General features: G+C 41.0%; 22 non-coding genes across 22 annotated transcripts; 14 read left to right on the plus strand and 8 right to left on the minus strand.

The window, feature by feature from the left end:
* The first annotated feature begins 249 nt into the window (after positions 1-249).
* On the plus strand, positions 250-321 carry TRNAT-UGU (transfer RNA threonine (anticodon UGU)). The gene has a single exon. It is a non-coding gene; the product is annotated as a tRNA-Thr (tRNA).
* Positions 322-2,002: 1,681 nt separating this feature from the next.
* Positions 2,003-2,084, plus strand: TRNAS-GCU (transfer RNA serine (anticodon GCU)). Its single transcript has one exon. It is a non-coding gene; the product is annotated as a tRNA-Ser (tRNA).
* Positions 2,085-3,919: 1,835 nt separating this feature from the next.
* TRNAI-UAU (transfer RNA isoleucine (anticodon UAU)) lies at positions 3,920-4,014 on the minus strand. The gene is made up of 2 exons: positions 3,977-4,014; positions 3,920-3,955 (listed from the first exon to the last, which is right to left on the minus strand). It is a non-coding gene; the product is annotated as a tRNA-Ile (tRNA).
* A 1,082-nt stretch (positions 4,015-5,096) lies between these two features.
* On the plus strand, positions 5,097-5,168 carry TRNAT-UGU (transfer RNA threonine (anticodon UGU)). Its single transcript has one exon. It is a non-coding gene; the product is annotated as a tRNA-Thr (tRNA).
* Positions 5,169-6,342: 1,174 nt separating this feature from the next.
* Positions 6,343-6,437, minus strand: TRNAI-UAU (transfer RNA isoleucine (anticodon UAU)). Its single transcript has 2 exons — positions 6,400-6,437; positions 6,343-6,378 (listed from the first exon to the last, which is right to left on the minus strand). It is a non-coding gene; the product is annotated as a tRNA-Ile (tRNA).
* Positions 6,438-6,849: 412 nt separating this feature from the next.
* Positions 6,850-6,931, plus strand: TRNAS-GCU (transfer RNA serine (anticodon GCU)). The gene has a single exon. It is a non-coding gene; the product is annotated as a tRNA-Ser (tRNA).
* Positions 6,932-7,520: 589 nt separating this feature from the next.
* Positions 7,521-7,592, plus strand: TRNAT-UGU (transfer RNA threonine (anticodon UGU)). The gene has a single exon. It is a non-coding gene; the product is annotated as a tRNA-Thr (tRNA).
* Positions 7,593-11,696: 4,104 nt separating this feature from the next.
* TRNAS-GCU (transfer RNA serine (anticodon GCU)) lies at positions 11,697-11,778 on the plus strand. Its single transcript has one exon. It is a non-coding gene; the product is annotated as a tRNA-Ser (tRNA).
* Positions 11,779-13,613: 1,835 nt separating this feature from the next.
* Positions 13,614-13,708, minus strand: TRNAI-UAU (transfer RNA isoleucine (anticodon UAU)). Its single transcript has 2 exons — positions 13,671-13,708; positions 13,614-13,649 (listed from the first exon to the last, which is right to left on the minus strand). It is a non-coding gene; the product is annotated as a tRNA-Ile (tRNA).
* A 412-nt stretch (positions 13,709-14,120) lies between these two features.
* Positions 14,121-14,202, plus strand: TRNAS-GCU (transfer RNA serine (anticodon GCU)). Its single transcript has one exon. It is a non-coding gene; the product is annotated as a tRNA-Ser (tRNA).
* Positions 14,203-16,037: 1,835 nt separating this feature from the next.
* Positions 16,038-16,132, minus strand: TRNAI-UAU (transfer RNA isoleucine (anticodon UAU)). Its single transcript has 2 exons — positions 16,095-16,132; positions 16,038-16,073 (listed from the first exon to the last, which is right to left on the minus strand). It is a non-coding gene; the product is annotated as a tRNA-Ile (tRNA).
* Positions 16,133-16,544: 412 nt separating this feature from the next.
* On the plus strand, positions 16,545-16,626 carry TRNAS-GCU (transfer RNA serine (anticodon GCU)). Its single transcript has one exon. It is a non-coding gene; the product is annotated as a tRNA-Ser (tRNA).
* A 1,835-nt stretch (positions 16,627-18,461) lies between these two features.
* Positions 18,462-18,556, minus strand: TRNAI-UAU (transfer RNA isoleucine (anticodon UAU)). Its single transcript has 2 exons — positions 18,519-18,556; positions 18,462-18,497 (listed from the first exon to the last, which is right to left on the minus strand). It is a non-coding gene; the product is annotated as a tRNA-Ile (tRNA).
* Positions 18,557-19,638: 1,082 nt separating this feature from the next.
* On the plus strand, positions 19,639-19,710 carry TRNAT-UGU (transfer RNA threonine (anticodon UGU)). Its single transcript has one exon. It is a non-coding gene; the product is annotated as a tRNA-Thr (tRNA).
* Positions 19,711-20,884: 1,174 nt separating this feature from the next.
* On the minus strand, positions 20,885-20,979 carry TRNAI-UAU (transfer RNA isoleucine (anticodon UAU)). Its single transcript has 2 exons — positions 20,942-20,979; positions 20,885-20,920 (listed from the first exon to the last, which is right to left on the minus strand). It is a non-coding gene; the product is annotated as a tRNA-Ile (tRNA).
* Positions 20,980-21,391: 412 nt separating this feature from the next.
* On the plus strand, positions 21,392-21,473 carry TRNAS-GCU (transfer RNA serine (anticodon GCU)). Its single transcript has one exon. It is a non-coding gene; the product is annotated as a tRNA-Ser (tRNA).
* A 589-nt stretch (positions 21,474-22,062) lies between these two features.
* TRNAT-UGU (transfer RNA threonine (anticodon UGU)) lies at positions 22,063-22,134 on the plus strand. Its single transcript has one exon. It is a non-coding gene; the product is annotated as a tRNA-Thr (tRNA).
* Positions 22,135-23,308: 1,174 nt separating this feature from the next.
* TRNAI-UAU (transfer RNA isoleucine (anticodon UAU)) lies at positions 23,309-23,403 on the minus strand. Its single transcript has 2 exons — positions 23,366-23,403; positions 23,309-23,344 (listed from the first exon to the last, which is right to left on the minus strand). It is a non-coding gene; the product is annotated as a tRNA-Ile (tRNA).
* A 1,083-nt stretch (positions 23,404-24,486) lies between these two features.
* TRNAT-UGU (transfer RNA threonine (anticodon UGU)) lies at positions 24,487-24,558 on the plus strand. The gene has a single exon. It is a non-coding gene; the product is annotated as a tRNA-Thr (tRNA).
* A 1,159-nt stretch (positions 24,559-25,717) lies between these two features.
* TRNAI-UAU (transfer RNA isoleucine (anticodon UAU)) lies at positions 25,718-25,812 on the minus strand. The gene is made up of 2 exons: positions 25,775-25,812; positions 25,718-25,753 (listed from the first exon to the last, which is right to left on the minus strand). It is a non-coding gene; the product is annotated as a tRNA-Ile (tRNA).
* A 412-nt stretch (positions 25,813-26,224) lies between these two features.
* TRNAS-GCU (transfer RNA serine (anticodon GCU)) lies at positions 26,225-26,306 on the plus strand. The gene has a single exon. It is a non-coding gene; the product is annotated as a tRNA-Ser (tRNA).
* Positions 26,307-26,895: 589 nt separating this feature from the next.
* TRNAT-UGU (transfer RNA threonine (anticodon UGU)) lies at positions 26,896-26,967 on the plus strand. The gene has a single exon. It is a non-coding gene; the product is annotated as a tRNA-Thr (tRNA).
* The last annotated feature ends 1,008 nt before the right edge of the window (positions 26,968-27,975 follow it).

Raw genomic sequence — 27,975 nt, forward strand, 5'->3', positions numbered from 1 at the left:
ATATGTCACTGATTGCAGACATACTAACTAGAGCTATCGGTATGGTCTTGAATGCGAAAACTCTTATTTTCTCATATGAAAATGTAGTTTTTCATACTTCCAAAAAAAGTGCCTTAAGCATGGTCTTCAATGTGTGCGCGCACGTGGACATTCATATGCAACTACGTTTCCATACAGAGTCTCAAAATCATAGATATATTCATACCTCAGTAAGAATACATGTTGCAATTTACATCCTGCGTGCAGACTGGCCTTGTAGCTCAGTGGCAGAGCACTGGTCTTGTAAACCAGGGGTCATGAGTTCAAGCCTCATCAGGGCCTTTTTACATGAGTCTTTCTGTATGTTGTTTTCAAGTCATTCTTCCCTGGAGTCACACCTTGCTTTAGGATTGCTTATTGCCAAGCTTCCCTTTCCTGCTTTCATATTATCAAGAAAATATCATGAAGATCATTGAATTATAAATTATTGCCTCACCCCTTCCGATCGCCTGACGAACGCCTGACAAACGCAATTCTCACCCTGCCGGGCAAGCCCTGCCGGGCAAAGCCAAATAAGCCATGCATATTTACAGTTCCTTTGAAAGGCAGAGCGAGGACTAGGACCTCTGTTCCGACTGAATCTGCATCCACAGAAAGGATGTTATAAGGCCCTACAAATTTCACCAAGGAGATGTGAAAGTCTTCCCCCATAAAATACTTTTTTTCCCAGATACCCCGGCTCTTAGGCAAATGAGGTTACTCCTCAAAACCCCACCCCCACTCACCATAAATATCCTTCTCTCCTGCTGTCCATTCAAATGATACAAGGTATCTTGTACATAGAGAGAAAGGGAGAATAGGCAGACTTGCTTCAAAGATTTGGTGACCTTGGATGGGTGGGTTGAATGAAGAAGTGAACCTGGTTTCTGGGAAAGGAGTATCGAGATGAAGATGAGGAAAAGTGAACATGGACCACATTCATAGGTTAGAGAAATACATTTAATAGGTTGAATGGTTTTGAAAAGTGAACTTCGAGCAGTAATTGTTGTTTTTTAAACTGCAAAGAAATTAAAAATGAATGTGGGATTGGAGGCACACTCTGAGCAGAAAAGCACCATAAGCTGCTATGGTGCAACTCAAGATGGTGAATAGAACCTTTAATATGATGATGCTCTTCTTTTGCTAGTTTTTTCGAGTCACCTTTTATTGTAAGTAGCTGATACAGCATTTTTTGCAGCTCTTCAGTTTATGGTTATCATGTGAGAACACTGTTTTCATCATATTTATTATTCTACAAATGTATTTTTAAATGCACTGATGTGGTGTTTTTATGAAATGCAAGATGGCACATCATGGAATGTTTAAACTGAGCATCGCGGAGGATATGTGATATTTGGCACCCAGAGGAGTAGGACACGTAGATCCTATAAGAAGTAAAGACTCTCTAGCAAGGGCCGTCCATACTCTGAGTTTAAACTTTACTTTTTGTGAAATGGTTTATGAAAAACAACACGGCTGCTCCAGGTGAGGCTCGAACTCACAACCTCGGCATGGCTCAGTGCAAGTACTGCTGTATAAGTACCGCGCGCTAACTGATTGCACCACTGGAGCTCTCTCTTTTCACATCTCCCCAGGTGAGCCATCTACAGCTGACCAAGTAGATGACAGACACTGCTCCATCATTCACTGTGCAAGATCGACTCACATGCTAGCATGTTATCATGACTATTAAAAATACAGTCCAAACGGAATAGATTCTATAATTGTCCTATAACATATGCTCTGTCTATTCAAAACCCCATAGAATTATATCTTGACAGTTCTGACAAAGTCTCGGGGAATCTTATGAATATTTGTAATTAGCACATAGTAAGAATTTCCCAAAAATGAAATGTAGGTCCCTGATTGGGGGAAGACGTGGAATGTGAGATCTTGCCTCAGCTGTTTTTTTCTTTTTTAGGTACAGTATATTGACACTTCAGTACCTTTTGTGAAGCAAGGTTTCAGATGGGGCTGTAGGGCAGACGAGGTGGCCGAGTGGTTAAGGCGATGGACTGCTAATCCATTGTGCTCTGCACGCGTGGGTTCGAATCCCACCTTCGTCGGAAAGCCATCAGAGTCTCTTTTGATGGCCAGCATTTCTTGTAGTATAATTACACTCTCTTTCAAGACAGAGCCAGGATCCGCTAGATGGGATCATCTGACTGTTCCATTTTAACAAATATGTCAAATAAAGTGAAGTATTTTGTGCGTAATAGAAATTAGATCTTTCATGGAGTTTCCAGAGGATTGCCTTTCACTCACTCCTGGCTTATTAACCAGTTTGGATAAATAGATTGATAAGAAAGCAGCTCTTACTCCTAAAGTTTAGGCATTCTCAAATGAATGACTGTTAACATATGTCTGCCCCACAGAGACAGATCACTTCTAATAAGTGGGTTCTCTATATGTCACTGATTGCAGACATACTAACTAGAGCTATCGGTATGGTCTTGAATGCGAAAACTCTTATTTTCTCATATGAAAATGTAGTTTTTCATACTTCCAAAAAAAGTGCCTTAAGCATGGTCTTCAATGTGTGCGCGCACGTGGACATTCATATGCAACTACGTTTCCATACAGAGTCTCAAAATCATAGATATATTCATACCTCAGTAAGAATACATGTTGCAATTTACATCCTGCGTGCAGACTGGCCTTGTAGCTCAGTGGCAGAGCACTGGTCTTGTAAACCAGGGGTCATGAGTTCAAGCCTCATCTGGGCCTTTTTACATGAGTCTTTCTGTATGTTGTTTTCAAGTCATTCTTCCCTGGAGTCACACCTTGCTTTAGGATTGCTTATTGCCAAGCTTCCCTTTCCTGCTTTCATATTATCAAGAAAATATCATGAAGATCATTGAATTATAAATTATTGCCTCACCCCTTCCGATCGCCTGACGAACGCCTGACAAACGCCATTCTCACCCTGCCGGGCAAGCCCTGCCGGGCAAAGCCAAATAAGCCATGCATATTTACAGTTCCTTTGAAAGGCAGAGCGAGGACTAGGACCTCTGTTCCGACTGAATCTGCATCCACAGAAAGGATGTTATAAGGCCCTACAAATTTCACCAAGGAGATGTGAAAGTCTTCCCCCATAAAATACTTTTTTTCCCAGATACCCCGGCTCTTAGGCAAATGAGGTTACTCCTCAAAACCCCACCCCCACTCACCATAAATATCCTTCTCTCCTGCTGTCCATTCAAATGATACAAGGTATCTTGTACATAGAGAGAAAGGGAGAATAGTCAGATTTGCTTCAAAGATTTGGTGACTTTGGATGGGTGGGTTGAATGAAGAAGTGAACCTGGTTTCTGGGAAAGGAGTATCGAGATGAAGATGAGGAAAAGTGAACTTGGACCACATTCATAGGTTAGAGAAATACATTTAATAGGTTGAATGGTTTTGAAAAGTGAACTTCGAGCAGTAATTGTTGTTTTTTAAACTGCAAAGAAATTAAAAATGAATGTGGGATTGGAGGCACACTCTGAGCAGAAAAGCACCATAAGCTGCTATGGTGCAACTCAAGATGGTGAATAGAACCTTTAATATGATGATGCTCTTCTTTTGCTAGTTTTTTCGAGTCACCTTTTATTGTAAGTAGCTGATACAGCATTTTTTGCAGCTCTTCAGTTTATGGTTATCATGTGAGAACACTGTTTTCATCATATTTATTATTCTACAAATGTATTTTTAAATGCACTGATGTGGTGTTTGCATGAAATGCAAGATGGCACATCATGGAATGTTTAAACTGAGCATCGCGGAGGATATGTGATATTTGGCACCCAGAGGAGTAGGACACGTAGATCCTATAAGAAGTAAAGACTCTATAGCAAGGGCCGTCCATACTCTGAGTTTAAACTTTACTTTTTGTGAAATGGTTTATGAAAAACAACACGGCTGCTCCAGGTGAGGCTCGAACTCACAACCTCGGCATGGCTCAGTGCAAGTACTGCTGTATAAGTACCGCGCGTTAACCGATTGCGCCACTGGAGCTCTCTCTTTTCACATCTCCCCAGGTGAGCCATCTACAGCAGACCAAGTAGATGACAGACACTGCTCCATCATTCACTGTGCAAGATCGACTCACATGCTAGCATGTTATCATGACTATTAAAAATACAGTCCAAACGGAATAGATTCTATAATTGTCCTATAACATATGCTCTGTCAATTCAAAACCCCATAGAATTATATCTTGACAGTTCTGACAAAGTCTAGGGGAATCTTATGAATATTTGTAATTAGCACATAGTAAGAATTTACCAAAAATGAAATGTAGGTCCCTGATTGGGGGAAGACGTGGAATGTGAGATCTTGCCTCAGCTGTTTTTTTCTTTTTTGGTACAGTATATTGACACTTCAGTACCTTTTGTGAAGCAAGGTTTCAGATGGGGCTGTAGGGCAGACGAGGTGGCCGAGTGGTTAAGGCGAAGGACTGCTAATCCATTGTGCTCTGCACGCGTGGGTTTGAATCCCACCTTCGTCGGAAAGCCATCAGAGTCTCTTTTGATGGCCAGCATTTCTTGTAGTATAATTACACTCTCTTTCAAGACAGAGCCAGGATCCGCTAGATGGGATCATCTGACTGTTCCATTTTAACAAATATGTCAAATAAAGTGAAGTATTTTGTGCGTAATAGAAATTAGATCTTTCATGGAGTTTCCAGAGGATTGCCTTTCACTCACTCCTGGCTTATTAACCAGTTTGGATAAATAGATTGATAAGAAAGCAGCTCTTACTCCTAAAGTTTAGGCCGTCTCAAATGAATGACTGTTAACATATGTCTGCCCCACAGAGACAGATCACTTCTAATAAGTGGGTTCTCTATATGTCACTGATTGCAGACATACTAACTAGAGCTATCGGTATGGTCTTGAATGCGAAAACTCTTATTTTCTCATATGAAAATGTAGTTTTTCATACTTCCAAAAAAAGTGCCTTAAGCATGGTCTTCAATGTGTGCGCGCACGTGGACATTCATATGCAACTACGTTTCCATACAGAGTCTCAAAATCATAGATATATTCATACCTCAGTAAGAATACATGTTGCAATTTACATCTTGCGTGCAGACTGGCCTTGTAGCTCAGTGGCAGAGCACTGGTCTTGTAAACCAGGGGTCATGAGTTCAAGCCTCATCAGGGCCTTTTTACATGAGTCTTTCTGTATGTTGTTTTCAAGTCATTCTTCCCTGGAGTCACACCTTGCTTTAGGATTGCTTATTGCCAAGCTTCCCTTTCCTGCTTTCATATTATCAAGAAAATATCATGAAGATCATTGAATTATAAATTATTGCCTCACCCCTTCCGATCGCCTGACGAACGCCTGACAAACGCCATTCTCACCCTGGCGGGCAAGCCCTGCCGGGCAAAGCCAAATAAGCCATGCATATTTACAGTTCCTTTGAAAGGCAGAGCGAGGACTAGGACCTCTGTTCCGACTGAATCTGCATCCACAGAAAGGATGTTATAAGGCCCTACAAATTTCACCAAGGAGATGTGAAAGTCTTCCCCCATAAAATACTTTTTTTCCCAGATACCCCGGCTCTTAGGCAAATGAGGTTACTCCTCAAAACCCCACCCCCACTCACCATAAATATCCTTCTCTCCTGCTGTCCATTCAAATGATACAAGGTATCTTGTACATAGAGAGAAAGGGAGAATAGGCAGACTTGCTTCAAAGATTTGGTGACTTTGGATGGGTGGGTTGAATGAAGAAGTGAACCTGGTTTCTGGGAAAGGAGTATCGAGATGAAGATGAGGAAAAGTGAACATGGACCACATTCATAGGTTAGAGAAATACATTTAATAGGTTGAATGGTTTTGAAAAGTGAACTTCGAGCAGTAATTGTTGTTTTTTAAACTGCAAAGAAATTAAAAATGAATGTGGGATTGGAGGCACACTCTGAGCAGAAAAGCACCATAAGCTGCTATGGTGCAACTCAAGATGGTGAATAGAACCTTTAATATGATGATGCTCTTCTTTTGCTAGTTTTTTCGAGTCACCTTTTATTGTAAGTAGCTGATACAGCATTTTTTGCAGCTCTTCAGTTTATGGTTATCATGTGAGAACACTGTTTTCATCATATTTATTATTCTACAAATGTATTTTTAAATGCACTGATGTGGTGTTTGCATGAAATGCAAGATGGCACATCATGGAATGTTTAAACTGAGCATCGCGGAGGATATGTGATATTTGGCACCCAGAGGAGTAGGACACGTAGATCCTATAAGAAGTAAAGACTCTCTAGCAAGGGCCGTCCATACTCTGAGTTTAAACTTTACTTTTTGTGAAATGGTTTATGAAAAACAACACGGCTGCTCCAGGTGAGGCTCGAACTCACAACCTCGGCATGGCTCAGTGCAAGTACTGCTGTATAAGTACCGCGCGCTAACCGATTGCACCACTGGAGCTCTCTCTTTTCACATCTCCCCAGGTGAGCCATCTACAGCTGACCAAGTAGATGACAGACACTGCTCCATCATTCACTGTGCAAGATCGACTCACATGCTAGCATGTTATCATGACTATTAAAAATACAGTCCAAACGGAATAGATTCTATAATTGTCCTATAACATATGCTCTGTCTATTCAAAACCCCATAGAATTATATCTTGACAGTTCTGACAAAGTCTCGGGGAATCTTATGAATATTTGTAATTAGCACATAGTAAGAATTTCCCAAAAATGAAATGTAGGTCCCTGATTGGGGGAAGACGTGGAATGTGAGATCTTGCCTCAGCTGTTTTTTTCTTTTTTAGGTACAGTATATTGACACTTCAGTACCTTTTGTGAAGCAAGGTTTCAGATGGGGCTGTAGGGCAGACGAGGTGGCCGAGTGGTTAAGGCGATGGACTGCTAATCCATTGTGCTCTGCACGCGTGGGTTCGAATCCCACCTTCGTCGGAAAGCCATCAGAGTCTCTTTTGATGGCCAGCATTTCTTGTAGTATAATTACACTCTCTTTCAAGACAGAGCCAGGATCCGCTAGATGGGATCATCTGACTGTTCCATTTTAACAAATATGTCAAATAAAGTGAAGTATTTTGTGCGTAATAGAAATTAGATCTTTCATGGAGTTTCCAGAGGATTGCCTTTCACTCACTCCTGGCTTATTAACCAGTTTGGATAAATAGATTGATAAGAAAGCAGCTCTTACTCCTAAAGTTTAGGCATTCTCAAATGAATGACTGTTAACATATGTCTGCCCCACAGAGACAGATCACTTCTAATAAGTGGGTTCTCTATATGTCACTGATTGCAGACATACTAACTAGAGCTATCGGTATGGTCTTGAATGCGAAAACTCTTATTTTCTCATATGAAAATGTAGTTTTTCATACTTCCAAAAAAAGTGCCTTAAGCATGGTCTTCAATGTGTGCGCGCACGTGGACATTCATATGCAACTACGTTTCCATACAGAGTCTCAAAATCATAGATATATTCATACCTCAGTAAGAATACATGTTGCAATTTACATCCTGCGTGCAGACTGGCCTTGTAGCTCAGTGGCAGAGCACTGGTCTTGTAAACCAGGGGTCATGAGTTCAAGCCTCATCAGGGCCTTTTTACATGAGTCTTTCTGTATGTTGTTTTCAAGTCATTCTTCCCTGGAGTCACACCTTGCTTTAGGATTGCTTATTGCCAAGCTTCCCTTTCCTGCTTTCATATTATCAAGAAAATATCATGAAGATCATTGAATTATAAATTATTGCCTCACCCCTTCCGATCGCCTGACGAACGCCTGACAAACGCCATTCTCACCCTGCCGGGCAAGCCCTGCCGGGCAAAGCCAAATAAGCCATGCATATTTACAGTTCCTTTGAAAGGCAGAGCGAGGACTAGGACCTCTGTTCCGACTGAATCTGCATCCACAGAAAGGATGTTATAAGGCCCTACAAATTTCACCAAGGAGATGTGAAAGTCTTCCCCCATAAAATACTTTTTTTCCCAGATACCCCGGCTCTTAGGCAAATGAGGTTACTCCTCAAAACCCCACCCACACTCACCATAAATATCCTTCTCTCCTGCTGTCCATTCAAATGATACAAGGTATCTTGTACATAGAGAGAAAGGGAGAATAGTCAGATTTGCTTCAAAGATTTGGTGACTTTGGATGGGTGGGTTGAATGAAGAAGTGAACCTGGTTTCTGGGAAAGGAGTATCGAGATGAAGATGAGGAAAAGTGAACTTGGACCACATTCATAGGTTAGAGAAATACATTTAATAGGTTGAATGGTTTTGAAAAGTGAACTTCGAGCAGTAATTGTTGTTTTTTAAACTGCAAAGAAATTAAAAATGAATGTGGGATTGGAGGCACACTCTGAGCAGAAAAGCACCATAAGCTGCTATGGTGCAACTCAAGATGGTGAATAGAACCTTTAATATGATGATGCTCTTCTTTTGCTAGTTTTTTCGAGTCACCTTTTATTGTAAGTAGCTGATACAGCATTTTTTGCAGCTCTTCAGTTTATGGTTATCATGTGAGAACACTGTTTTCATCATATTTATTATTCTACAAATGTATTTTTAAATGCACTGATGTGGTGTTTGCATGAAATGCAAGATGGCACATCATGGAATGTTTAAACTGAGCATCGCGGAGGATATGTGATATTTGGCACCCAGAGGAGTAGGACACGTAGATCCTATAAGAAGTAAAGACTCTATAGCAAGGGCCGTCCATACTCTGAGTTTAAACTTTACTTTTTGTGAAATGGTTTATGAAAAACAACACGGCTGCTCCAGGTGAGGCTCGAACTCACAACCTCGGCATGGCTCAGTGCAAGTACTGCTGTATAAGTACCGCGCGTTAACCGATTGCGCAACTGGAGCTCTCTCTTTTCACATCTCCCCAGGTGAGCCATCTACAGCTGACCAAGTAGATGACAGACACTGCTCCATCATTCACTGTGCAAGATCGACTCACATGCTAGCATGTTATCATGACTATTAAAAATACAGTCCAAACGGAATAGATTCTATAATTGTCCTATAACATATGCTCTGTCAATTCAAAACCCCATAGAATTATATCTTGACAGTTCTGACAAAGTCTAGGGGAATCTTATGAATATTTGTAATTAGCACATAGTAAGAATTTACCAAAAATGAAATGTAGGTCCCTGATTGGGGGAAGACGTGGAATGTGAGATCTTGCCTCAGCTGTTTTTTTCTTTTTTGGAACAGTATATTGACACTTCAGTACCTTTTGTGAAGCAAGGTTTCAGATGGGGCTGTAGGGCAGACGAGGTGGCCGAGTGGTTAAGGCGAAGGACTGCTAATCCATTGTGCTCTGCACGCGTGGGTTTGAATCCCACCTTCGTCGGAAAGCCATCAGAGTCTCTTTTGATGGCCAGCATTTCTTGTAGTATAATTACACTCTCTTTCAAGACAGAGCCAGGATCCGCTAGATGGGATCATCTGACTGTTCCATTTTAACAAATATGTCAAATAAAGTGAAGTATTTTGTGCGTAATAGAAATTAGATCTTTCATGGAGTTTCCAGAGGATTGCCTTTCACTCACTCCTGGCTTATTAACCAGTTTGGATAAATAGATTGATAAGAAAGCAGCTCTTACTCCTAAAGTTTAGGCCGTCTCAAATGAATGACTGTTAACATATGTCTGCCCCACAGAGACAGATCACTTCTAATAAGTGGGTTCTCTATATGTCACTGATTGCAGACATACTAACTAGAGCTATCGGTATGGTCTTGAATGCGAAAACTCTTATTTTCTCATATGAAAATGTAGTTTTTCATACTTCCAAAAAAAGTGCCTTAAGCATGGTCTTCAATGTGTGCGCGCACGTGGACATTCATATGCAACTACGTTTCCATACAGAGTCTCAAAATCATAGATATATTCATACCTCAGTAAGAATACATGTTGCAATTTACATCTTGCGTGCAGACTGGCCTTGTAGCTCAGTGGCAGAGCACTGGTCTTGTAAACCAGGGGTCATGAGTTCAAGCCTCATCAGGGCATTTTTACATGAGTCTTTCTGTATGTTGTTTTCAAGTCATTCTTCCCTGGAGTCACACCTTGCTTTAGGATTGCTTATTGCCAAGCTTCCCTTTCCTGCTTTCATATTATCAAGAAAATATCATGAAGATCATTGAATTATAAATTATTGCCTCACCCCTTCCGATCGCCTGACGAACGCCTGACAAACGCCATTCTCACCCTGGCGGGCAAGCCCTGCCGGGCAAAGCCAAATAAGCCATGCATATTTACAGTTCCTTTGAAAGGCAGAGCGAGGACTAGGACCTCTGTTCCGACTGAATCTGCATCCACAGAAAGGATGTTATAAGGCCCTACAAATTTCACCAAGGAGATGTGAAAGTCTTCCCCCATAAAATACTTTTTTTCCCAGATACCCCGGCTCTTAGGCAAATGAGGTTACTCCTCAAAACCCCACCCCCACTCACCATAAATATCCTTCTCTCCTGCTGTCCATTCAAATGATACAAGGTATCTTGTACATAGAGAGAAAGGGAGAATAGGCAGACTTGCTTCAAAGATTTGGTGACTTTGGATGGGTGGGTTGAATGAAGAAGTGAACCTGGTTTCTGGGAAAGGAGTATCGAGATGAAGATGAGGAAAAGTGAACATGGACCACATTCATAGGTTAGAGAAATACATTTAATAGGTTGAATGGTTTTGAAAAGTGAACTTCGAGCAGTAATTGTTGTTTTTTAAACTGCAAAGAAATTAAAAATGAATGTGGGATTGGAGGCACACTCTGAGCAGAAAAGCACCATAAGCTGCTATGGTGCAACTCAAGATGGTGAATAGAACCTTTAATATGATGATGCTCTTCTTTTGCTAGTTTTTTCGAGTCACCTTTTATTGTAAGTAGCTGATACAGCATTTTTTGCAGCTCTTCAGTTTATGGTTATCATGTGAGAACACTGTTTTCATCATATTTATTATTCTACAAATGTATTTTTAAATGCACTGATGTGGTGTTTGCATGAAATGCAAGATGGCACATCATGGAATGTTTAAACTGAGCATCGCGGAGGATATGTGATATTTGGCACCCAGAGGAGTAGGACACGTAGATCCTATAAGAAGTAAAGACTCTCTAGCAAGGGCCGTCCATACTCTGAGTTTAAACTTTACTTTTTGTGAAATGGTTTATGAAAAACAACACGGCTGCTTCAGGTGAGGCTCGAACTCACAACCTCGGCATGGCTCAGTGCAAGTACTGCTGTATAAGTACCGCGCGCTAACCGATTGCACCACTGGAGCTCTCTCTTTTCACATCTCCCCAGGTGAGCCATCTACAGCTGACCAAGTAGATGACAGACACTGCTCCATCATTCACTGTGCAAGATCGACTCACATGCTAGCATGTTATCATGACTATTAAAAATACAGTCCAAACGGAATAGATTCTATAATTGTCCTATAACATATGCTCTGTCTATTCAAAACCCCATAGAATTATATCTTGACAGTTCTGACAAAGTCTCGGGGAATCTTATGAATATTTGTAATTAGCACATAGTAAGAATTTCCCAAAAATGAAATGTAGGTCCCTGATTGGGGGAAGACGTGGAATGTGAGATCTTGCCTCAGCTGTTTTTTTCTTTTTTAGGTACAGTATATTGACACTTCAGTACCTTTTGTGAAGCAAGGTTTCAGATGGGGCTGCAGGGCAGACGAGGTGGCCGAGTGGTTAAGGCGATGGACTGCTAATCCATTGTGCTCTGCACGCGTGGGTTCGAATCCCACCTTCGTCGGAAAGCCATCAGAGTCTCTTTTGATGGCCAGCATTTCTTGTAGTATAATTACACTCTCTTTCAAGACAGAGCCAGGATCCGCTAGATGGGATCATCTGACTTTTCCATTTTAACAAATATGTCAAATAAAGTGAAGTATTTTGTGCGTAATAGAAATTAGATCTTTCATGGAGTTTCCAGAGGATTGCCTTTCACTCACTCCTGGCTTATTAACCAGTTTGGATAAATAGATTGATAAGAAAGCAGCTCTTACTCCTAAAGTTTAGGCATTCTCAAATGAATGACTGTTAACATATGTCTGCCCCACAGAGACAGATCACTTCTAATAAGTGGGTTCTCTATATGTCACTGATTGCAGACATACTAACTAGAGCTATCGGTATGGTCTTGAATGCGAAAACTCTTATTTTCTCATATGAAAATGTAGTTTTTCATACTTCCAAAAAAAGTGCCTTAAGCATGGTCTTCAATGTGTGCGCGCACGTGGACATTCATATGCAACTACGTTTCCATATAGAGTCTCAAAATCATAGATATATTCATACCTCAGTAAGAATACATGTTGCAATTTACATCCTGCGTGCAGACTGTCCTTGTAGCTCAGTGGCAGAGCACTGGTCTTGTAAACCAGGGGTCATGAGTTCAAGCCTCATCAGGGCCTTTTTACATGAGTCTTTCTGTATGTTGTTTTCAAGTCATTCTTCCCTGGAGTCACACCTTGCTTTAGGATTGCTTATTGCCAAGCTTCCCTTTCCTGCTTTCATATTATCAAGAAAATATCATGAAGATCATTGAATTATAAATTATTGCCTCACCCCTTCCGATCGCCTGACGAACGCCTGACAAACGCCATTCTCACCCTGGCGGGCAAGCCCTGCCGGGCAAAGCCAAATAAGCCATGCATATTTACAGTTCCTTTGAAAGGCAGAGCGAGGACTAGGACCTCTGTTCCGACTGAATCTGCATCCACAGAAAGGATGTTATAAGGCCCTACAAATTTCACCAAGGAGATGTGAAAGTCTTCCCCCATAAAATACTTTTTTTCCCAGATACCCCGGCTCTTAGGCAAATGAGGTTACTCCTCAAAACCCCACCCCCACTCACCATAAATATCCTTCTCTCCTGCTGTCCATTCAAATGATACAAGGTATCTTGTACATAGAGAGAAAGGGAGAATAGGCAGACTTGCTTCAAAGATTTGGTGACTTTGGATGGGTGGGTTGAATGAAGAAGTGAACCTGGTTTCTGGGAAAGGAGTATCGAGATGAAGATGAGGAAAAGTGAACATGGACCACATTCATAGGTTAGAGAAATACATTTAATAGGTTGAATGGTTTTGAAAAGTGAACTTCGAGCAGTAATTGTTGTTTTTTAAACTGCAAAGAAATTAAAAATGAATGTGGGATTGGAGGCACACTCTGAGCAGAAAAGCACCATAAGCTGCTATGGTGCAACTCAAGATGGTGAATAGAACCTTTAATATGATGATGCTCTTCTTTTGCTAGTTTTTTCGAGTCACCTTTTATTGTAAGTAGCTGATACAGCATTTTTTGCAGCTCTTCAGTTTATGGTTATCATGTGAGAACACTGTTTTCATCATATTTATTATTCTACAAATGTATTTTTAAATGCACTGATGTGGTGTTTGCATGAAATGCAAGATGGCACATCATGGAATGTTTAAACTGAGCATCGCGGAGGATATGTGATATTTGGCACCCAGAGGAGTAGGACACGTAGATCCTATAAGAAGTAAAGACTCTCTAGCAAGGGCCGTCCATACTCTGAGTTTAAACTTTACTTTTTGTGAAATGGTTTATGAAAAACAACACGGCTGCTCCAGGTGAGGCTCGAACTCACAACCTCGGCATGGCTCAGTGCAAGTACTGCTGTATAAGTACCGCGCGCTAACCGATTGCACCACTGGAGCTCTCTCTTTTCACATCTCCCCAGGTGAGCCATCTACAGCTGACCAAGTAGATGACAGACACTGCTCCATCATTCACTGTGCAAGATCGACTCACATGCTAGCATGTTATCATGACTATTAAAAATACAGTCCAAACGGAATAGATTCTATAATTGTCCTATAACATATGCTCTGTCTATTCAAAACCCCATAGAATTATATCTTGACAGTTCTGACAAAGTCTCGGGGAATCTTATGAATATTTGTAATTAGCACATAGTAAGAATTTCCCAAAAATGAAATGTAGGTCCCTGATTGGGGGAAGACGTGGAATGTGAGATCTTGCCTCAGCTGTTTTTTTCTTTTTTAGGTACAGTATATTGACACTTCAGTACCTTTTGTGAAGCAAGGTTTCAGATGGGGCTGCAGGGCAGACGAGGTGGCCGAGTGGTTAAGGCGATGGACTGCTAATCCATTGTGCTCTGCACGCGTGGGTTCGAATCCCACCTTCGTCGGAAAGCCATCAGAGTCTCTTTTGATGGCCAGCATTTCTTGTAGTATAATTACACTCTCTTTCAAGACAGAGCCAGGATCCGCTAGATGGGATCATCTGACTGTTCCATTTTAACAAATATGTCAAATAAAGTGAAGTATTTTGTGCGTAATAGAAATTAGATCTTTCATGGAGTTTCCAGAGGATTGCCTTTCACTCACTCCTGGCTTATTAACCAGTTTGGATAAATAGATTGATAAGAAAGCAGCTCTTACTCCTAAAGTTTAGGCATTCTCAAATGAATGACTGTTAACATATGTCTGCCCCACAGAGACAGATCACTTCTAATAAGTGGGTTCTCTATATGTCACTGATTGCAGACATACTAACTAGAGCTATCGGTATGGTCTTGAATGCGAAAACTCTTATTTTCTCATATGAAAATGTAGTTTTTCATACTTCCAAAAAAAGTGCCTTAAGCATGGTCTTCAATGTGTGCGCGCACGTGGACATTCATATGCAACTACGTTTCCATATAGAGTCTCAAAATCATAGATATATTCATACCTCAGTAAGAATACATGTTGCAATTTACATCCTGCGTGCAGACTGTCCTTGTAGCTCAGTGGCAGAGCACTGGTCTTGTAAACCAGGGGTCATGAGTTCAAGCCTCATCAGGGCCTTTTTACATGAGTCTTTCTGTATGTTGTTTTCAAGTCATTCTTCCCTGGAGTCACACCTTGCTTTAGGATTGCTTATTGCCAAGCTTCCCTTTCCTGCTTTCATATTATCAAGAAAATATCATGAAGATCATTGAATTATAAATTATTGCCTCACCCCTTCCGATCGCCTGACGAACGCCTGACAAACGCCATTCTCACCCTGGCGGGCAAGCCCTGCCGGGCAAAGCCAAATAAGCCATGCATATTTACAGTTCCTTTGAAAGGCAGAGCGAGGACTAGGACCTCTGTTCCGACTGAATCTGCATCCACAGAAAGGATGTTATAAGGCCCTACAAATTTCACCAAGGAGATGTGAAAGTCTTCCCCCATAAAATACTTTTTTTCCCAGATACCCCGGCTCTTAGGCAAATGAGGTTACTCCTCAAAACCCCACCCCCACTCACCATAAATATCCTTCTCTCCTGCTGTCCATTCAAATGATACAAGGTATCTTGTACATAGAGAGAAAGGGAGAATAGGCAGACTTGCTTCAAAGATTTGGTGACTTTGGATGGGTGGGTTGAATGAAGAAGTGAACCTGGTTTCTGGGAAAGGAGTATCGAGATGAAGATGAGGAAAAGTGAACATGGACCACATTCATAGGTTAGAGAAATACATTTAATAGGTTGAATGGTTTTGAAAAGTGAACTTCGAGCAGTAATTGTTGTTTTTTAAACTGCAAAGAAATTAAAAATGAATGTGGGATTGGAGGCACACTCTGAGCAGAAAAGCACCATAAGCTGCTATGGTGCAACTCAAGATGGTGAATAGAACCTTTAATATGATGATGCTCTTCTTTTGCTAGTTTTTTCGAGTCACCTTTTATTGTAAGTAGCTGATACAGCATTTTTTGCAGCTCTTCAGTTTATGGTTATCATGTGAGAACACTGTTTTCATCATATTTATTATTCTACAAATGTATTTTTAAATGCACTGATGTGGTGTTTGCATGAAATGCAAGATGGCACATCATGGAATGTTTAAACTGAGCATCGCGGAGGATATGTGATATTTGGCACCCAGAGGAGTAGGACACGTAGATCCTATAAGAAGTAAAGACTCTCTAGCAAGGGCCGTCCATACTCTGAGTTTAAACTTTACTTTTTGTGAAATGGTTTATGAAAAACAACACGGCTGCTCCAGGTGAGGCTCGAACTCACAACCTCGGCATGGCTCAGTGCAAGTACTGCTGTATAAGTACCGCGCGCTAACCGATTGCACCACTGGAGCTCTCTCCTTTCACATCTCCCCAGGTGAGCCATCTACAGCTGACCAAGTAGATGACAGACACTGCTCCATCATTCACTGTGCAAGATCGACTCACATGCTAGCATGTTATCATGACTATTAAAAATACAGTCCAAACGGAATAGATTGTATAATTGTCCTATAACATATGCTCTGTCTATTCAAAACCCCATAGAATTATATCTTGACAGTTCTGACAAAGTCTCGGGGAATCTTATGAATATTTGTAATTAGCACATAGTAAGAATTTCCCAAAAATGAAATGTAGGTCCCTGATTGGGGGAAGACGTGGAATGTGAGATCTTGCCTCAGCTGTTTTTTTCTTTTTTAGGTACAGTATATTGACACTTCAGTACCTTTTGTGAAGCAAGGTTTCAGATGGGGCTGTAGGGCAGACGAGGTGGCCGAGTGGTTAAGGCGATGGACTGCTAATCCATTGTGCTCTGCACGCGTGGGTTCGAATCCCACCTTCGTCGGAAAGCCATCAGAGTCTCTTTTGATGGCCAGCATTTCTTGTAGTATAATTACACTCTCTTTCAAGACAGAGCCAGGATCCGCTAGATGGGATCATCTGACTGTTCCATTTTAACAAATATGTCAAATAAAGTGAAGTATTTTGTGCGTAATAGAAATTAGATCTTTCATGGAGTTTCCAGAGGATTGCCTTTCACTCACTCCTGGCTTATTAACCAGTTTGGATAAATAGATTGATAAGAAAGCAGCTCTTACTCCTAAAGTTTAGGCCGTCTCAAATGAATGACTGTTAACATATGTCTGCCCCACAGAGACAGATCACTTCTAATAAGTGGGTTCTCTATATGTCACTGATTGCAGACATACTAACTAGAGCTATCGGTATGGTCTTGAATGCGAAAACTCTTATTTTCTCATATGAAAATGTAGTTTTTCATACTTCCAAAAAAAGTGCCTTAAGCATGGTCTTCAATGTGTGCGCGCACGTGGACATTCATATGCAACTACGTTTCCATATAGAGTCTCAAAATCATAGATATATTCATACCTCAGTAAGAATACATGTTGCAATTTACATCCTGCGTGCAGACTGTCCTTGTAGCTCAGTGGCAGAGCACTGGTCTTGTAAACCAGGGGTCATGAGTTCAAGCCTCATCAGGGCCTTTTTACATGAGTCTTTCTGTATGTTGTTTTCAAGTCATTCTTCCCTGGAGTCACACCTTGCTTTAGGATTGCTTATTGCCAAGCTTCCCTTTCCTGCTTTCATATTATCAAGAAAATATCATGAAGATCATTGAATTATAAATTATTGCCTCACCCCTTCCGATCGCCTGACGAACGCCTGACAAACGCCATTCTCACCCTGCCGGGCAAGCCCTGCCGGGCAAAGCCAAATAAGCCATGCATATTTACAGTTCCTTTGAAAGGCAGAGCGAGGACTAGGACCTCTGTTCCGACTGAATCTGCATCCACAGAAAGGATGTTATAAGGCCCTACAAATTTCACCAAGGAGATGTGAAAGTCTTCCCCCATAAAATACTTTTTTTCCCAGATACCCCGGCTCTTAGGCAAATGAGGTTACTCCTCAAAACCCCACCCCCACTCACCATAAATATCCTTCTCTCCTGCTGTCCATTCAAATGATACAAGGTATCTTGTACATAGAGAGAAAGGGAGAATAGTCAGATTTGCTTCAAAGATTTGGTGACTTTGGATGGGTGGGTTGAATGAAGAAGTGAACCTGGTTTCTGGGAAAGGAGTATCGAGATGAAGATGAGGAAAAGTGAACATGGACCACATTCATAGGTTAGAGAAATACATTTAATAGGTTGAATGGTTTTGAAAAGTGAACTTCGAGCAGTAATTGTTGTTTTTTAAACTGCAAAGAAATTAAAAATGAATGTGGGATTGGAGGCACACTCTGATCAGAAAAGCACCATAAGCTGCTATGGTGCAACTCAAGATGGTGAATAGAACCTTTAATATGATGATGCTCTTCTTTTGCTAGTTTTTTCGAGTCACCTTTTATTGTAAGTAGCTGATACAGCATTTTTTGCAGCTCTTCAGTTTATGGTTATCATGTGAGAACACTGTTTTCATCATATTTATTATTCTACAAATGTATTTTTAAATGCACTGATGTGGTGTTTGCATGAAATGCAAGATGGCACATCATGGAATGTTTAAACTGAGCATCGCGGAGGATATGTGATATTTGGCACCCAGAGGAGTAGGACACGTAGATCCTATAAGAAGTAAAGACTCTATAGCAAGGGCCGTCCATACTCTGAGTTTAAACTTTACTTTTTGTGAAATGGTTTATGAAAAACAACACGGCTGCTCCAGGTGAGGCTCGAACTCACAACCTCGGCATGGCTCAGTGCAAGTACTGCTGTATAAGTACCGCGCGTTAACCGATTGCGCCACTGGAGCTCTCTCTTTTCACATCTCCCCAGGTGAGCCATCTACAGCTGACCAAGTAGATGACAGACACTGCTCCATCATTCACTGTGCAAGATCGACTCACATGCTAGCATGTTATCATGACTTTTAAAAATACAGTCCAAACGGAATAGATTCTATAATTGTCCTATAACATATGCTCTGTCAATTCAAAACCCCATAGAATTATATCTTGACAGTTCTGACAAAGTCTAGGGGAATCTTATGAATATTTGTAATTAGCACATAGTAAGAATTTACCAAAAATGAAATGTAGGTCCCTGATTGGGGGAAGACGTGGAATGTGAGATCTTGCCTCAGCTGTTTTTTTCTTTTTTGGTACAGTATATTGACACTTCAGTACCTTTTGTGAAGCAAGGTTTCAGATGGGGCTGTAGGGCAGACGAGGTGGCCGAGTGGTTAAGGCGAAGGACTGCTAATCCATTGTGCTCTGCACGCGTGGGTTTGAATCCCACCTTCGTCGGAAAGCCATCAGAGTCTCTTTTGATGGCCAGCATTTCTTGTAGTATAATTACACTCTCTTTCAAGACAGAGCCAGGATCCGCTAGATGGGATCATCTGACTGTTCCATTTTAACAAATATGTCAAATAAAGTGAAGTATTTTGTGCGTAATAGAAATTAGATCTTTCATGGAGTTTCCAGAGGATTGCCTTTCACTCACTCCTGGCTTATTAACCAGTTTGGATAAATAGATTGATAAGAAAGCAGCTCTTACTCCTAAAGTTTAGGCCGTCTCAAATGAATGACTGTTAACATATGTCTGCCCCACAGAGACAGATCACTTCTAATAAGTGGGTTCTCTATATGTCACTGATTGCAGACATACTAACTAGAGCTATCGGTATGGTCTTGAATGCGAAAACTCTTATTTTCTCATATGAAAATGTAGTTTTTCATACTTCCAAAAAAAGTGCCTTAAGCATGGTCTTCAATGTGTGCGCGCACGTGGACATTCATATGCAACTACGTTTCCATACAGAGTCTCAAAATCATAGATATATTCATACCTCAGTAAGAATACATGTTGCAATTTACATCTTGCGTGCAGACTGGCCTTGTAGCTCAGTGGCAGAGCACTGGTCTTGTAAACCAGGGGTCATGAGTTCAAGCCTCATCAGGGCCTTTTTACATGAGTCTTTCTGTATGTTGTTTTCAAGTCATTCTTCCCTGGAGTCACACCTTGCTTTAGGATTGCTTATTGCCAAGCTTCCCTTTCCTGCTTTCATATTATCAAGAAAATATCATGAAGATCATTGAATTATAAATTATTGCCTCACCCCTTCCGATCGCCTGACGAACGCCTGACAAACGCCATTCTCACCCTGGCGGGCAAGCCCTGCCGGGCAAAGCCAAATAAGCCATGCATATTTACAGTTCCTTTGAAAGGCAGAGCGAGGACTAGGACCTCTGTTCCGACTGAATCTGCATCCACAGAAAGGATGTTATAAGGCCCTACAAATTTCACCAAGGAGATGTGAAAGTCTTCCCCCATAAAATACTTTTTTTCCCAGATACCCCGGCTCTTAGGCAAATGAGGTTACTCCTCAAAACCCCACCCCCACTCACCATAAATATCCTTCTCTCCTGCTGTCCATTCAAATGATACAAGGTATCTTGTACATAGAGAGAAAGGGAGAATAGGCAGACTTGCTTCAAAGATTTGGTGACTTTGGATGGGTGGGTTGAATGAAGAAGTGAACCTGGTTTCTGGGAAAGGAGTATCGAGATGAAGATGAGGAAAAGTGAACATGGACCACATTCATAGGTTAGAGAAATACATTTAATAGGTTGAATGGTTTTGAAAAGTGAACTTCGAGCAGTAATTGTTGTTTTTTAAACTGCAAAGAAATTAAAAATGAATGTGGGATTGGAGGCACACTCTGAGCAGAAAAGCACCATAAGCTGCTATGGTGCAACTCAAGATGGTGAATAGAACCTTTAATATGATGATGCTCTTCTTTTGCTAGTTTTTTCGAGTCACCTTTTATTGTAAGTAGCTGATACAGCATTTTTTGCAGCTCTTCAGTTTATGGTTATCATGTGAGAACACTGTTTTCATCATATTTATTATTCTACAAATGTATTTTTAAATGCACTGATGTGGTGTTTGCATGAAATGCAAGATGGCACATCATGGAATGTTTAAACTGAGCATCGCGGAGGATATGTGATATTTGGCACCCAGAGGAGTAGGACACGTAGATCCTATAAGAAGTAAAGACTCTCTAGCAAGGGCCGTCCATACTCTGAGTTTAAACTTTACTTTTTGTGAAATGGTTTATGAAAAACAACACGGCTGCTCCAGGTGAGGCTCGAACTCACAACCTCGGCATGGCTCAGTGCAAGTACTGCTGTATAAGTACCGCGCGCTAACCGATTGCACCACTGGAGCTCTCTCTTTTCACATCTCCCCAGGTGAGCCATCTACAGCTGACCAAGTAGATGACAGACACTGCTCCATCATTCACTGTGCAAGATCGACTCACATGCTAGCATGTTATCATGACTATTAAAAATACAGTCCAAACGGAATAGATTCTATAATTGTCCTATAACATATGCTCTGTCTATTCAAAACCCCATAGAATTATATCTTGACAGTTCTGACAAAGTCTCGGGGAATCTTATGAATATTTGTAATTAGCACATAGTAAGAATTTCCCAAAAATGAAATGTAGGTCCCTGATTGGGGGAAGACGTGGAATGTGAGATCTTGCCTCAGCTGTTTTTTTCTTTTTTAGGTACAGTATATTGACACTTCAGTACCTTTTGTGAAGCAAGGTTTCAGATGGGGCTGTAGGGCAGACGAGGTGGCCGAGTGGTTAAGGCGATGGACTGCTAATCCATTGTGCTCTGCACGCGTGGGTTCGAATCCCACCTTCGTCGGAAAGCCATCAGAGTCTCTTTTGATGGCCAGCATTTCTTGTAGTATAATTACACTCTCTTTCAAGACAGAGCCAGGATCCGCTAGATGGGATCATCTGACTGTTCCATTTTAACAAATATGTCAAATAAAGTGAAGTATTTTGTGCGTAATAGAAATTAGATCTTTCATGGAGTTTCCAGAGGATTGCCTTTCACTCACTCCTGGCTTATTAACCAGTTTGGATAAATAGATTGATAAGAAAGCAGCTCTTACTCCTAAAGTTTAGGCATTCTCAAATGAATGACTGTTAACATATGTCTGCCCCACAGAGACAGATCACTTCTAATAAGTGGGTTCTCTATATGTCACTGATTGCAGACATACTAACTAGAGCTATCGGTATGGTCTTGAATGCGAAAACTCTTATTTTCTCATATGAAAATGTAGTTTTTCATACTTCCAAAAAAAGTGCCTTAAGCATGGTCTTCAATGTGTGCGCGCACGTGGACATTCATATGCAACTACGTTTCCATACAGAGTCTCAAAATCATAGATATATTCATACCTCAGTAAGAATACATGTTGCAATTTACATCCTGCTTGCAGACTGGCCTTGTAGCTCAGTGGCAGAGCACTGGTCTTGTAAACCAGGGGTCATGAGTTCAAGCCTCATCAGGGCCTTTTTACATGAGTCTTTCTGTATGTTGTTTTCAAGTCATTCTTCCCTGGAGTCACACCTTGCTTTAGGATTGCTTATTGCCAAGCTTCCCTTTCCTGCTTTCATATTATCAAGAAAATATCATGAAGATCATTGAATTATAAATTATTGCCTCACCCCTTCCGATCGCCTGACGAACGCCTGACAAACGCCATTCTCACCCTGGCGGGCAAGCCCTGCCGGGCAAAGCCAAATAAGCCATGCATATTTACAGTTCCTTTGAAAGGCAGAGCGAGGACTAGGACCTCTGTTCCGACTGAATCTGCATCCACAGAAAGGATGTTATAAGGCCCTACAAATTTCACCAAGGAGATGTGAAAGTCTTCCCCCATAAAATACTTTTTTTCCCAGATACCCCGGCTCTTAGGCAAATGTGGTTACTCCTCAAAACCCCACCCCCACTCACCATAAATATCCTTCTCTCCTGCTGTCCATTCAAATGATACAAGGTATCTTGTACATAGAGAGAAAGGGAGAATAGGCAGACTTGCTTCAAAGATTTGGTGACTTTGGATGGGTGGGTTGAATGAAGAAGTGAACCTGGTTTCTGGGAAAGGAGTATCGAGATGAAGATGAGGAAAAGTGAACATGGACCACATTCATAGGTTAGAGAAATACATTTAATAGGTTGAATGGTTTTGAAAAGTGAACTTCGAGCAGTAATTGTTGTTTTTTAAACTGCAAAGAAATTAAAAATGAATGTGGGATTGGAGGCACACTCTGAGCAGAAAAGCACCATAAGCTGCTATGGTGCAACTCAAGATGGTGAATAGAACCTTTAATATGATGATGCTCTTCTTTTGCTAGTTTTTTCGAGTCACCTTTTATTGTAAGTAGCTGATACAGCATTTTTTGCAGCTCTTCAGTTTATGGTTATCATGTGAGAACACTGTTTTCATCATATTTATTATTCTACAAATGTATTTTTAAATGCACTGATGTGGTGTTTGCATGAAATGCAAGATGGCACATCATGGAATGTTTAAACTGAGCATCGCGGAGGATATGTGATATTTGGCACCCAGAGGAGTAGGACACGTAGATCCTATAAGAAGTAAAGACTCTCTAGCAAGGGCCGTCCATACTCTGAGTTTAAACTTTACTTTTTGTGAAATGGTTTATGAAAAACAACACGGCTGCTCCAGGTGAGGCTCGAACTCACAACCTCGGCATGGCTCAGTGCAAGTACTGCTGTATAAGTACCGCGCGCTAACCGATTGCACCACTGGAGCTCTCTCTTTTCACATCTCCCCAGGTGAGCCATCTACAGCTGACCAAGTAGATGACAGACACTGCTCCATCATTCACTGTGCAAGATCGACTCACATGCTAGCATGTTATCATGACTATTAAAAATACAGTCCAAACGGAATAGATTCTATAATTGTCCTATAACATATGCTCTGTCTATTGAAAACCCCATAGAATTATATCTTGACAGTTCTGACAAAGTCTCGGGGAATCTTATGAATATTTGTAATTAGCACATAGTAAGAATTTCCCAAAAATGAAATGTAGGTCCCTGATTGGGGGAAGACGTGGAATGTGAGATCTTGCCTCAGCTGTTTTTTTCTTTTTTAGGTACAGTATATTGACACTTCAGTACCTTTTGTGAAGCAAGGTTTCAGATGGGGCTGTAGGGCAGACGAGGTGGCTGAGTGGTTAAGGCGATGGACTGCTAATCCATTGTGCTCTGCACGCGTGGGTTCGAATCCCACCTTCGTCGGAAAGCCATCAGAGTCTCTTTTGATGGCCAGCATTTCTTGTAGTATAATTACACTCTCTTTCAAGACAGAGCCAGGATCCGCTAGATGGGATCATCTGACTGTTCCATTTTAACAAATATGTCAAATAAAGTGAAGTATTTTGTGCGTAATAGAAATTAGATCTTTCATGGAGTTTCCAGAGGATTGCCTTTCACTCACTCCTGGCTTATTAACCAGTTTGGATAAATAGATTGATAAGAAAGCAGCTCTTACTCCTAAAGTTTAGGCATTCTCAAATGAATGACTGTTAACATATGTCTGCCCCACAGAGACAGATCACTTCTAATAAGTGGGTTCTCTATATGTCACTGATTGCAGACATACTAACTAGAGCTATCGGTATGGTCTTGAATGCGAAAACTCTTATTTTCTCATATGAAAATGTAGTTTTTCATACTTCCAAAAAAAGTGCCTTAAGCATGGTCTTCAATGTGTGCGCGCACGTGGACATTCATATGCAACTACGTTTCCATATAGAGTCTCAAAATCATAGATATATTCATACCTCAGTAAGAATACATGTTGCAATTTACATCCTGCGTGCAGACTGGCCTTGTAGCTCAGTGGCAGAGCACTGGTCTTGTAAACCAGGGGTCATGAGTTCAAGCCTCATCAGGGCCTTTTTACATGAGTCTTTCTGTATGTTGTTTTCAAGTCATTCTTCCCTGGAGTCACACCTTGCTTTAGGATTGCTTATTGCCAAGCTTCCCTTTCCTGCTTTCATATTATCAAGAAAATATCATGAAGATCATTGAATTATAAATGATTGCCTCACCCCTTCCGATCGCCTGACGAACGCCTGACAAACGTCATTCTCACCCTGCCGGGCAAAGCAAATAAGCCATGCATATTTACAGTTCCTTTGAAAGGCAGAGCGAGGACTAGGACCTCTGTTCCGACTGAATCTGCATCCACAGAAAGGATGTTATAAGGCCCTACAAATTTCACCAAGGAGATGTGAAAGTCTTCCCCAATAAAATACTTTTTTTCCCAGATACCCCGGCTCTTAGGCAAATGAGGTTACTCCTCAAAACCCCACCCCCACTCACCATAAATATCCTTCTCTCCTGCTGTCCATTCAAATGATACAAGGTATCTTGTACATAGAGAGAAAGGGAGAATAGGCAGACTTGCTTCAAAGATTTGATGACTTTGGATGGGTGGGTTGAATGAAGAAGTGAACCTGGTTTCTGGGAAAGGAGTATCGAGATGAAGATGAGGAAAAGTGAACATGGACCACATTCATAGGTTAGAGAAATACATTTAATAGGTTGAATGGTTTTGAAAAGTGAACTTCGAGCAGTAATTGTTGTTTTTTAAACTGCAAAGAAATTAAAAATGAATGTGGGATTGGAGGCACACTCTGAGCAGAAAAGCACCATAAGCTGCTATGGTGCAACTCAAGATGGTGAATAGAACCTTTAATATGATGATGCTCTTCTTTTGCTAGTTTTTTCGAGTCACCTTTTATTGTAAGTAGCTGATACAGCATTTTTTGCAGCTCTTCAGTTTATGGTTATCATGTGGGAACACTGTTTTCATCATATTTATTATTCTACAAATGTATTTTTAAATGCACTGATGTGGTGTTTGCATGAAATGCAAGATGGCACATCATGGAATGTTTAAACTGAGCATCGCGGAGGATATGTGATATTTGGCACCCAGAGGAGTAGGACACGTAGATCCTATAAGAAGTAAAGACTCTCTAGCAAGGGCCGTCCATACTCTGAGTTTAAACTTTACTTTTTGTGAAATGGTTTATGAAAAACAACACGGCTGCTCCAGGTGAGGCTCGAACTCACAACCTCGGCATGGCTCAGTGCAAGTACTGCTGTATAAGTACCGCGCGCTAACCGATTGCGCCACTGGAGCTCTCTCTTTTCACATCTCCCCAGGTGAGCCATCTACAGCTGACCAAGTAGATGACAGACACTGCTCCATCATTCACTGTGCAAGATCGACTCACATGCTAGCATGTTATCATGACTATTAAAAATACAGTCCAAACGGAATAGATTCTATAATTGTCCTATAACATATGCTCTGTCTATTCAAAACCCCATAGAATTATATCTTGACAGTTCTGACAAAGTCTAGGGGAATCTTATGAATATTTGTAATTAGCACATAGTAAGAATTTCCCAAAAATGAAATGTAGGTCCCTGATTGGGGGAAGACGTGGAATGTGAGATCTTGCCTCAGCTGTTTTTTTCTTTTTTAGGTACAGTATATTGACACTTCAGTACCTTTTGTGAAGCAAGGTTTCAGATGGGGCTGTAGGGCAGACGAGGTGGCCGAGTGGTTAAGGCGATGGACTGCTAATCCATTGTGCTCTGCACGCGTGGGTTCGAATCCCACCTTCGTCGGAAAGCCATCAGAGTCTCTTTTGATGGCCAGCATTTCTTGTAGTATAATTACACTCTCTTTCAAGACAGAGCCAGGATCCGCTAGATGGGATCATCTGACTGTTCCATTTTAACAAATATGTCAAATAAAGTGAAGTATTTTGTGCGTAATAGAAATTAGATCTTTCATGGAGTTTCCAGAGGATTGCCTTTCACTCACTCCTGGCTTATTAACCAGTTTGGATAAATAGATTGATAAGAAAGCAGCTCTTACTCCTAAAGTTTAGGCCGTCTCAAATGAATGACTGTTAACATATGTCTGCCCCACAGAGACAGATCACTTCTAATAAGTGGGTTCTCTATATGTCACTGATTGCAGACATACTAACTAGAGCTATCGGTATGGTCTTGAATGCGAAAACTCTTATTTTCTCATATGAAAATGTAGTTTTTCATACTTCCAAAAAAAGTGCCTTAAGCATGGTCTTCAATGTGTGCGCGCACGTGGACATTCATATGCAACTACGTTTCCATACAGAGTCTCAAAATCATAGATATATTCATACCTCAGTAAGAATACATGTTGCAATTTACATCCTGCGTGCAGACTGGCCTTGTAGCTCAGTGGCAGAGCACTGGTCTTGTAAACCAGGGGTCATGAGTTCAAGCCTCATCAGGGCCTTTTTACATGAGTCTTTCTGTATGTTGTTTTCAAGTCATTCTTCCCTGGAGTCACACCTTGCTTTAGGATTGCTTATTGCCAAGCTTCCCTTTCCTGCTTTCATATTATCAAGAAAATATCATGAAGATCATTGAATTATAAATTATTGCCTCACCCCTTCCGATCGCCTGACGAACGCCTGACAAACGCAATTCTCACCCTGCCGGGCAAGCCCTGCCGGGCAAAGCCAAATAAGCCATGCATATTTACAGTTCCTTTGAAAGGCAGAGCGAGGACTAGGACCTCTGTTCCGACTGAATCTGCATCCACAGAAAGGATGTTATAAGGCCCTACAAATTTCACCAAGGAGATGTGAAAGTCTTCCCCCATAAAATACTTTTTTTCCCAGATACCCCGGCTCTTAGGCAAATGAGGTTACTCCTCAAAACCCCACCCCCACTCACCATAAATATCCTTCTCTCCTGCTGTCCATTCAAATGATACAAGGTATCTTGTACATAGAGAGAAAGGGAGAATAGGCAGACTTGCTTCAAAGATTTGGTGACCTTGGATGGGTGGGTTGAATGAAGAAGTGAACCTGGTTTCTGGGAAAGGAGTATCGAGATGAAGATGAGGAAAAGTGAACATGGACCACATTCATAGGTTAGAGAAATACATTTAATAGGTTGAATGGTTTTGAAAAGTGAACTTCGAGCAGTAATTGTTGTTTTTTAAACTGCAAAGAAATTAAAAATGAATGTGGGATTGGAGGCACACTCTGAGCAGAAAAGCACCATAAGCTGCTATGGTGCAACTCAAGATGGTGAATAGAACCTTTAATATGATGATGCTCTTCTTTTGCTAGTTTTTTCGAGTCACCTTTTATTGTAAGTAGCTGATACAGCATTTTTTGCAGCTCTTCAGTTTATGGTTATCATGTGAGAACACTGTTTTCATCATATTTATTATTCTACAAATGTATTTTTAAATGCACTGATGTGGTGTTTGCATGAAATGCAAGATGGCACA

Source organism: Triturus cristatus, chromosome 12 (genome assembly GCF_964204655.1).
Source record: "Triturus cristatus chromosome 12, aTriCri1.1, whole genome shotgun sequence".
Lineage (NCBI taxonomy): Eukaryota > Metazoa > Chordata > Amphibia > Caudata > Salamandridae > Triturus > Triturus cristatus.